The sequence below is a fragment of the Cryptomeria japonica genome, chromosome 7, assembly GCF_030272615.1.
Source record: "Cryptomeria japonica chromosome 7, Sugi_1.0, whole genome shotgun sequence".
NCBI lineage: Eukaryota > Viridiplantae > Streptophyta > Pinopsida > Cupressales > Cupressaceae > Cryptomeria > Cryptomeria japonica.
The window spans coordinates 95,423,677-95,435,517 of record NC_081411.1 but is presented as its reverse complement, the minus strand read 5'-3'; positions in this window follow the sequence as shown (position 1 = coordinate 95,435,517).

Here is an 11,841-nt window from a genome sequence, read left to right as displayed (position 1 = left end):
TCTCTCCCATGACTCCAACATAGGCAAATACTCCTGCAGTCACACAAATCAATTATCTCAGTCTTAGTGACACTCACTATTCATCACAAAGTGTTGCTTCTATCCTAGTGGTACTCCCTGTTCATCACAAAGTACTATGTGTTTGGCACTCCCTACTCATCACAAAGTGCTGCTCACATTTTCACTCACTGTTCATCACAAAGTGCTGCTCATATTTTAGTACTCCCTGTTCATCACAAAGTACTATATCTTGGTACTCACTATTCATCACAAAGTGCCTTGATCTATCCTATCCTAGGGCCTCTACTTGAGTGAATCCTCTTGAGAAGTTTTCTAATTGGCAACGTATGTTCTATCACAAAATTGTCAATCCTAGCCTTATTTGTTATCCTAGTCTTCCCTAGAGGACATGCTTGAGTGTATCCTCTTAATAGCTTATCCAATCGACAGCGTATGTTCATCATAGAACTGTCGATTTGACCTAGAAGACACAAATTCACATTTTTGGACACAAACGCGCTTTCCTGACATAAACGCGCATTTATTATATTACCTAATATGCATTAATGACAACAATAAATGCAACAACGTACAAGGAGGTTTTGTGGTACTTACCAGCTCTCCTGCCTCTGCTGGCCTCTAATATCAATGAATGTGATCAAATCTATGAATCAAAGCCATCGCTGCTGACTGCTGCTGCTCTATCTCATTCTACACTCTGATCTCTTGGATGTGTGGATGACAATGAGGATGTTTTCCCTCATGGTCTATCCTATAGACTACCCTAGCCCTCATTTCCCAAGTTAGTCTTCTTTATCTCGTGACTCTATCACTTTATCCAGTCAGTCCATTCTATCCCATCTTTCTTATCGAGAGATTGTCTGCGATCTTTTCAGACATTTTCATCCAATCTCTCGAGGGGGCATATCATTCCCATCTTGGGGCAACTATGTATCAGTTCATATTATCTTCTTTGAAACAATGCGACAAGCCGCATTCTCTCAAAGAGGGGCAAAATGTAGACACCCAAAATTGTCCAGTCTAATTAAATAAATTTTTTATTTATTTAATTATCTAAGCTTAATTCCTCTATTAATTAAATAAATCCTTATTTATTTAATTAATTCATTTATCCTCTTCTAGCCTTATTTCTCATTTAAATAAATACATTTATTTATTTAAATTATCCTTTTCCTAAATTAAATAAATATTTTATTTATTTAATTGATTCCATTTCTTCTATTAATTAAATAAATCTTTATTTATTTAATTAAGTCATTAACCTTTTCTACCCATGACACATGTCATTCATCTCTTAATTCATACACTACCTACCCTCTTATTATTTTATTATTTCTTTTACCTACCCTCTAATCATAGCCGACCTCCTTTTACACCTCTCAATCTTATCCCTCCATTTCATATAGTGTCTTCTATATAAGGAGATGCTTCCTTCATTATCAAACCCTAATCAATCATTCTAATCAATCATCTTGATGACTTGACTACACTACGATCCTACTTGCAACCACATTCCATTCTTTGTTGAGCTCTTGTGCACATAAAATCTGAGAACAAATATATCAAGCAAGATCAATGGAGATAGGAAGAATGGAGATCCAAACCCTATTGGACATGTGATGGTATAATCTTTGTGATTTCATTTGATTTGCATTGTCTTAGGTAATCTTCATATGTTATGGTGGATCTTAGTTGTTGTTAGGCTAGGGTTTGGTGGTTGAATTCATTTAGCCTTTCAATATCGTTATTATTGTTATCCATTTTCACCATATATAGTATCATATTCTTCCTTCATTGGTTTTTGCCAGTGTGGTTGTTTTTTAGCTTGATCAAATGTTTTAGGATCATTAGAATTCATAATAGTAGTCATTAAATCATAATTAAAATAATTAATTCTTCTAGCTTGAAGTTTATCCATTCTAGATAAGTATTCATCACTATCTTGAATTAAAGATTTGAACCATTTAGGTCTTCTTTTAGAAGTAATGGATTCATCACTAGAAGAAGAGTCATGAGGAGTAGAGTTATTATTATCATCATCACTATCACTAGAAGGAATAGAAAGAGATGCATTAGGAGTAGAATTAAGAGAAGGACATTGGTCCTCCACAAGCACAACTTTGCTTTGAGCAAGTTCATCATCCTCCACTTTAGAACAATCATGAATGCCTTTTTCTGCAATACAAACATCTCTTGCAACTTTTACCTTGTTAGTAATAGGATTGTAAACTCTATAACCTTTAGTATTTTAATCATAATCAACAAAAATAAATGGAGAAGATTTAGCATCTAATTTTTTTCTTTTCTCCTTAGGTTTGTGAACATAAGCCGCGGAACCAAAAATTCTTAAGTTATGCAAATTGGGCTTTCTACCAGACCAAGCTTCTTCAGGAGTTTTATCCTTTAAGGCTTTGGTAGGTGTTCTGTTAATTAAATAAGTTGCACAAGCCATAGCTTCAGCCCAAAAGTTGTAATCCATATTTTTAGCATGCAATAAACATCAAGCCATTTCAACAATTGTCCTATGCTTCCATTCCGCCACACCATTTGTTGTGGTGCATAAGGAATGGTAAGGTCATGTTTAATTCCAAAAGATTTCAAATAATCATTGAATGCATTATTGACATATTCTCTTCCTTTGTTAGTACGAAGGATTTTAATTTTAGAACCAGATTATCTTTCTACAAACATATGAAATTCAGTAAACACATCAAGCACTTGATCCTTACTATGAAGGAAATATATCCATGTTCTCCTATAAAAATCATCAACAAAGGTAAGAGTATACCTTGAACCTTGGATGGAGCGATTCTCCATGAGACCCAAGAGATCACTATGAACTAGATGTAATTTAGTATATGCCCTCCAAGATTGACCATGAGGAAAGGGTTCCCTATGCATCTTACCACTCATGCAACCATTGCAAACAATTTGAGAAGGAACAATACTAGGCAATCCATCAACCATATTTGCTTTTTGCATCAATGAAATATAATCAGAATTGAGATGGCCAAGTATTTCATGTCATATAGTAAAATCAACAGTAGTAAGAAAGGAATACTTTGTAGGAGCAAATTCATAGAACTTGAATAAGTTAAACCCTATCCATTTTAGCAGTAGCAATAACATGATAAAAGTTGATCTTATAATCTTGACAAAGTTTAGGAACTAAAATCAAATTTGATTTTAATTCAGGAACATAAACAACATCATGTAATTTCCCATTAGGAACATTCACATCACCAATAGCTTCAACTTTGCAACTATGATTATTAGCTAATTGAACAGGAATATTAGAAGTATCAAGATGAAAAGATTCAAAACATTCTTTATGAGAAGTAACATGTTGAGATGCACTAGAATCAATAATCCACTAAGGTGGTAGAAACATTATAAGTACATGTAAATGCACGACGAGATGAATTACCATTATTATTACCTTTCTTATAATGAGGTTTATGTTGATTATTTTGATTATTTTGATTATTTTGGTTCATGGGCTTTTTACCATTTTGCTTCTTAAAACAATTATTAGTAATATGTCCATCTTTCCCACAATATGTGCAATGGGGCCTTCTTTGAGAATTATTCCTTTGATTATTGTATGAATTATTATGATTATTATTATGAGAATTGTTGTGATAGGATTTAGAATGAGATTGATAATTAGAAGACTTGTGATTATGATTATGATTATGATTATGATTATTATTATTATTATTGGATCTAAAATTATTATTATTATTATGATTTTTAGACATAAAAGCATGTTCACTACTTTTATGAGTACCAAATTGAATTAATTTAGCTTCCTCTTGATGTAATAAATTACGAAAAATATCATAAGTTAATTGAGTAGCTAAACTAGGAATAGCAAGTTGAGCATGAATATTCGTAATAAATTGTTGAAATTGACGAGGAAGACATTTTTTAAGAATAAGATTAATTAAATGTAAATCAACTAGAGTAACTCCTAAACCAGTTAATAGACTATTAATAGAATCAAACTTTAATAAGAATTCATCCATGGTTTTAAAATCCATATACCTGAGATCTTCGAGTTGATCTTGAAGCTGAATTGTTTGAGATTCATTTGAGCTATCATAAGTTGTTTTTAAAATTTCCCAAGCTTCATACGCTTTTATACAATTTCCAATTAGAACATACAAATCAGGAACCATTGAAATACCAATTAAACCAAGTGCTTCCACATTTTGAGCCTTCCATCTATCTTGGTCGGCTTAACGAGCAGTTGAAGCAGGCTCAAAACTTTTATCAGTAGCAACATCCAAAAGGTGCTTGAAACGAAAAATAAAAGAAATATGTGTTTTCCATGAATGATAATTAGAACTATTTAATTTAATTTCCAGAATTAAAGTCGACATGATAGCAAAATAATGATTTAAAAAAATAAAAAATTATCCCCTTTGATTAAAAGATGAAAAATAACCTCCTTAATTAAAAAATTGAACCAAATTTTAATTTAAAAAAAAATTAATCAAGAAATGTTATTTTCAAAGATTCAATAACAAATTTAAATTTTAAATTCTAAAATAAAACTTTATATTGTAAAAAACAATTTAAATTCTAAAATTAAACTTTATATTGTAAAAAAAATTATTTAAAAAATACTTTTAAAAACTTTACTTTTTAAAAAGGCATTGAAAAAACTTTTTAACTTTATAAACTTTAATATATTAAAAAAATTAATATGTGAATGTTGAAATTAAATTAAACTTTTTTTATAAACTTATCTTTATTTTATTTGAAGTGAATTTTATGTTAAGGAAATGAGGTTTTGATTTGAAATAAAGTGGACTTTATACGTAAATGATAAAGAATAAAAGAAAAAGTGAAACTTTGAAAAGTTTTAAATGTTCATTCTATTGATTTAAATGGTAAGCATTAAGTACTTGGAGAATAATATTTTCTCAAATTAAGGATACTTGTTCTGCAGAAGGAATGAAGGAGCAAGTCTTCAAGAAATGTTGAAATGATAAATAAATAGAAACGTTACACAAAAAGATCAGAAAATGTCTAAAGGACACATTGAGATTCTCAAGTTACCAAAACATATGGCACAGAGTACAAAGACATTAAAGGAAGACGAGCAGACTGGTAGAGTAATCAAAAAAAAAAAAAATAGGAGGCACACATGCAAAAAGTTAGCCAACGGAATATCCAAAGTTATAATATCTGATCTAAATCATGAAAAATTTAGAACCTGCAATAAGAGAAACGATAATGACAAAGAGATAATGTTCCAACAATCCATGCAAATTTAAAAAAAAAATATTGAGCATAGGAGGCCACACAGGAAAATTACAGAGATACCAACCCACAGATAATAGATTGATAGTAACAGTACAAAATTTTGATAAAAAAACTTGCAAAATGAAATGTTAGAACCTGGAAGAAAAGTGCAGATGCAACTTAATGATGAACCAGTTTTGGTGGCAAGCCGACCAAATAGATTAAGGAGGTTGAGTTTGGCAGTAAACCTTCCAAACTAGTCACAATAAAAAACAAAAAGAAGAAACTTTGGCGGAAAGCCTTCCAAAGCCACAACTTTAAACCAGAAAGAAGAAACTTTGGCGACAAGCCTACCAAAGATTAAAAAAAAAAAAACTAGGATGTAAGAAGATTAAACTTGCAGGCAAACTTGTTAACAAGTTTGAAAAAAAAATTAAAACTGTAACCAAAACTTGCACAATAGAAAATATTAGAGAAAGAACTTCTCCTCTCAAGAATGCCTCCAAGAACGTGAACTCCATAGAATGGTAACCTTCATCAATCTCAAATTGAAACAAGGATTAGAACATGCTCTGATACCATGAAAGGAAATACAAGAGCAAGGAAAGAATAACAAAATCCAAGTAAGTTTTTTGAAGTAAATGTTACCAGGAGAAGTGCAGAAACCTTGGAGCAATCACCCAAATGTGAAGGAGGCACAAGAACTTTTGAAAAGGGGAAAGTAAAGAAAAACCCCTTCTGATATTATGAATGAGGCAATGCCTAAAATGTGTGTGTGTGTGTGTGTGTGTGTGTGTGTGTGTGTGTGAGAGAGAGAGAGAGAGAGAGAGAGAGAGAGAGAGAGAAGTTCTTTACAATATTGTCATTAAGAAGAAATGAGAGAGCAGAAATCTCTTAAATAGAGATGAGGAGAGGAGTTACAAAGTAACTCCCAAATCTATGAATGCCACCATTCATAAAATGTGTGTGTCATGTGTCCACATCCTCTTATGGAGGAAATCTAATATACCTTAATAAAGGAAAATAAAAGAAATGACTTGTCCTCACACATGTACTAGAGGACAAATTACATGTACGAATTCTAAAGGAATATCCTAAACTAAATACAAATAAACCTAAGCTAAGTAAAGATTAAATATTCTAACATCATGTTTAGTGAGTATCTTGCCGGAAATGGAAGACACCTCCTTAGTTCATGTAGATTTGGGGGATTTCCTTGAAAGGACTAAAAACCCTCGGGTTGGTTCATTAATGGAGAAGATAGTTAACGGTGGTCTTGTGGAAGTTGTTGCATTCCTACTCGTCGCGCTGTGTCCAAATTTAGTGTTGGCTTGCATGAACAGATATGACTCAGAGAACAGGTGTATCAGAACCAGTGATGGTGAGGTGTTAGTCAGGATTAATAAGGAAATAGTGATGGTGACAATGGGTATTCCGCATAAAGAGGAGTATGAGGATTGGACCATTGGAAATTCATATGCCTATTTCTCTAAGAAGAAGAGAAAATACATAAGTGTAATTGCAAGAAATTGGCTCTTGAGGGTTCAGAAAGGAGGATCACAACTACCCAAACCCCAACCAGAGAACACCTCATCACAAAGATGTGGGACATTGTTGTTCTTTTGAACGGAGTAAAGGGGAATTCACATTCCTTCTCCTGGGAAGACTAGATGTACTTTTTCATCCAAGTGGTTCTATCTAGTGACAGATTTCTAGATTGGTCTAAGGTAATTGCAAAGAGGCTTAATGAAGGACTAAGCAATTTTGTGGGGATGAATAGGTTTTACATGTCTTCTTACATGTTTTATATTTTAGCTTGCACAAGAGATTGGCCTGCATTACCCAGTGAACTCTAGATTGATGGAATGAGGGTTTACATTTATTACCCTTTTTTCCAACAATAGAGACATGTTGAACAAATTGACAGATGGAATGGAGTCTTTGCGGGAAGACTGGCCTTTGAGCTTCAGGGTGATGTAAACAAGAGAATGTCCGTTGAGGCTATGGAATTTGTGAGTATATATGGGAGTTTTTTTATCCAATTTCCACGGTTTACTTACATACAGGTAGGTGGTTTTGAAGGCCAACCATTCAAATTACTTGGGTACGCCTTTGATAGATATGTGCTTACAAAAGTGAGTAGGCAGTTGGCTTATATAGATAAAAGATTAGGGGCAAAGGGTGAATCTGGGGTGGTATTTATCATTGAACTTGGGTATTACAATTGCAAATCAGTATCAGATGCCTTGAATCTAGAAATGGAGTTCAAAAGGATGAACCTGCAACCATATGTGGCTAGGCGAAGATTTGATAGCAAAGGTTATGCAAGGGAGAACCTTAATATAGACAGTCATTTCTATCATGAACCTTAGATAGAGGATTATTGGGAAAACTGCAAGGATGAGCAGGAAGTGAGAAAGAGGTTGTGGTCAAGATTCACTTTATGTCATATAGCTATCTTGAGGCTCCTAATTAATACATCAGGTGTATTGGAAGATACAGAGGAAGACATCTTGGATCCTAAGTTTGGTACTAAGATTGAAGGGAAACCAATTCCAGAAATTGGCTGGAACAAAAAAGAAGATGATAGACCTTCAATGTTGTCAGGAGAAGAGAGAGATGGTAAAGGAAACTAAAATTCAAGGAGGGTCCTCACATGTCCTCACACGAATCAAGAAGTGATTCACACATCGTGGTTCAATCCCCTATTTTTTCCACTAATAAAATTGTTGATGTTGCAAGTGTCTCAAAGCTCGATGTAGGGCAAATATTGCCAAGAAGGTCAGGAAGGTTGCCATCCGGTCTTACAGCTGCCCAAGTAACACGGTCAAGAAGAAAAAAGAAGGGTAGGGAGCCTATTCTGCAACAAGTCGTGGTGGAATTAGACCCCAGTGAAAAGCCTGAACAAACAATGAACTCACATGATCAAAGCGAGCTTGGGACGTAGGAAATGGATATAAATGAAGAAGTGGAAATTCCACAGGATCCCATGAATACCCTGGCAATTGTTACCTCCTTAGATGCATAGATCACCCCGCCACCTAAAGAACCTACCCATGCACCAAGATGGCTAGAAGCCGCCATTGGAAAGAACAAGAGCGTGGTGTCAGTCACCATTCCACTAGAGGAAATGGTTAGTAAATGCTTGGGAAAATCATTAAAGCCCAAAAAGCTCAAAACATAAGTAATGCTTGATGTGGATGATACCATAGGACACTAGACAGCTGAAGTGGCCAAGCCCATTCCTGGGAGAGATGTAGATAAGGCCACAGAGGAAGATTTTACTATGGAGAAGATAGATTTGGGGGTTGCATCAAGGGCCTAGATGTAAAACATCTGGAATCCTCTACAAAGAGGATAATCTCAAGGACTTGGAAAGATGAAAAAGACAAGAAAGAAATGAAGCAAATGGTCACACAAATGGTAGAATACATCAACGCTATTTAAAATCTAGATCCTCAACCATTGTCACAGATACCAGTGTCATTTGACCCTAAGTCTCCAGCAAACTAGAAGATGCTTGATCAAGTTCAAAGGAATAGGGTAGTGACGAAGATGTTTAACAAATGGCTGGACCTAATAATTCAACAAGGATTAGAATATATTATTAATCTAGTTAAGGTTTATAAGGATGGAGAAACTGTGAGTAAAGAGATTAAGCTGGAGACAAATGCCTGGGAAAAGGAAAGGATTAAGTGGGTAGCGGTTCTCGCACAAATGAATGATGTCCAAAAGTATGGAGTGATGAAGTTCTTAGCTGAGAAACCAGTGGAAAACCTAGATGATAATGTGCTATACGTGTCAAAGAAAAATGTGGAATGGCACAATTCAATCATCGGGCAGAGCCATGAAGAGTCCACCAAGCTACTCAAGGGACTGACTGACTTGATTGACACTATACAAAAAGACCTTAAATGTATTGATATCCAACTCATGAAGGAGGGAGCCAAGGTGATTGAGGAAGTCACAGACATGATTAAGGTCTTTCAAGACAGAGTCCATTCCTTTCAAACCACAAAATCTTTGACTACCGATGAGTTTTCATAGGTAGCAAGGATTGAATCAATGCTTATTGTCTGTTCGGATCACTTAGAGGTTCATAAAGAAAAGGTCACGCAGGTAAATATGGACAAAGAAGTGTGGAAGCAGAGGATCATACACATTGGCCTACCCTATTTCCAAGTTATCCTGAACGTTTCGGCAGCACACCTAGAATGGTGCGGATCTGTGACAAAGCAGAACAAGCCCATAACTTCTTCAGTTGCGGTGGATGCTTGGTTTTTCTACAATGAAATGTCAGCCTTTCAGTGGCTATTAGTTTAGTTCTCTTTTATGTTATTTTAACGGTTTATTTCACCGAAGTGAAAGTAAATGTTATTTGTTAATCATGTAAAAACTATGGCCTGGTGGCTATTTAAGCTGAAAAGCTTGCCTTTGAATAGGTTTTGAAACTGTGATTTTGGAAACAATAGAAAAGTTTTTGATACGAATTGTGGGAATGATACAATGGCTGACTATTAATGGAATGTTGTGTTATCTTTGAATCTGTGCATTCTGGGATTCATAATCTTTCTTAGGTTGTTATGTGGGCATGATATAATGGTAATCAATCATCTTTGCATTTCTCCTCAGTTCATATTTATTATAAGTTGTTGGACGACTCACATGGTGTTGATCTACTTGATGCCCCTTTCCCTGTGAGGCATGAGAGAGTCTCGATTCAGTTATTAGTTTCTCTTGCTTGAGTCCCCATTTTGTTTTGAATATATCCAACAAACATGTTATAAATCAGAGTCTGTGAGCTCCCCTCTTAACATTCTTTTAGAAAAATTTAGGCGTTTATTTGTGTTGATGGATAAATGTTGAAGCCTTTTCAATACTTTTTGGTTAAAAGTGTTACTATATCAATTGCACAATTAACTCATTGTAAATCATATGAGGAGCTTCCCTCTAATGCAGAGGTTGAATTTTCATTAATTCTTCCAACTGTTGGTATATTTGTTTCTTTCTAAAGGGTAAAACGGACTCATATTTTGCTTGAGAATATAATAGTTAAAATTTCAAGGAGGTAAATCTGTTAACCAACAATATACAACTAGCTTTCATATATTTTTGGAAAGTATTTACATCATAAAAGGCAAACCAAAGATTCCTATTTTTAAGACACAACTTACAAGTGGAGAGTTGATTCACCATAATGATAGCTTTCATATAATTTGGAATGGTAAATAGATGGCATTTCATGAAAGATCATTTGTAGTTTGAAAAAGATAATTATATTTATACCACAAAAGAAAAGAAATAGAAAAAAAATGATAATAAGTAATATGATGTACAACTAGCATTCACAACCTTTTGAGAAGCAACCACATGATCAAAGAAAAATTTAAGCTCCATATTATCAAGAACCAACTTCCATAATGATACATTTCTTGTCATCGATTGCAATTTCCATATCCACGACCAAGTCAACCAAGTCTTTATGTTGTTCCTCTGCTGGAGCATTGTACCTCTCCTTGCACTCCACATGCTGATCAATTATTTTGCCAAGATATTTGCATAAATTCTGCTCTTCCGCATGTTCATCATTAAGGACATATATGATTATAGATTCTTTTCCTATATGTATCATTAATCTATATTTTTTCTAACACTCATTGTTAAATTTATTTTGACAACAAATTATTAAAAAAAAGTAAGACCATCATACCATCAAATTTCACCTCTTCTTCATTTTATTCCATCATACAAATTCCATCAAATTATAGAAAATTCATGAATCTTTAAATGGCTTTAAGTAAATAATTCAGCACCGTGTTTAAACTGATTGCATTTATTGTGTTATGTTAAAAATTACTTCAATTGCCATCCTTTACTTCAAAAGTAGGAAAAGTCATTCATGTGTTTGGATGGTTTGAGGCAAAGAAGCTACATATGCAAAAGAAACGAGAAAAAAAGGAAAAAAAGAAGTTACTTGTCGTCGCCCGTAGGTTCTCCAAAATCTTACTAACTTGTTTGACAAAGTCTATGCAGGTTCTCTGAAATGTTCAGTTTCGTGTAATACACGACTAATTTAATCACCAACATTATTTTGTACTCTCTACAATTCTTCCTCAGTTGAAAGTGAACTATGTGTATGTCTGACATAGTCTTCTCAGTGACAAAAGTGTTAGCTTTACCTACTTCACATAGTAGAATAGGTCAATTTGTCATTATAATCATCTAATGGACTCTGTGTTTTTGTATTATCATGAGAATTTAATCTTGATAAGAGTGGAGTTCATTTCATTTGGTGAAAATTGTAATTCCATTGCTAAAATATGTGAAATGTAATTTTTTATTTTCAATTTTTCAATTTTTTCAATTTTTGTTAAGAAAATGTTGAGTCATTAGATTAAATGAATCTAGTTAAGGAGAAAATTATTTTGAATTAGTTAAGAAGGATAAAAAATATCTTTCCAATGGTAAAATGAGTAAAGTAACTTTTTTGGGTAGATTTTTAATGTGACTATTGAGGGGAATAGATTATGCAGCCAACCATATAAATAGTCAGATATACAAGAGGCA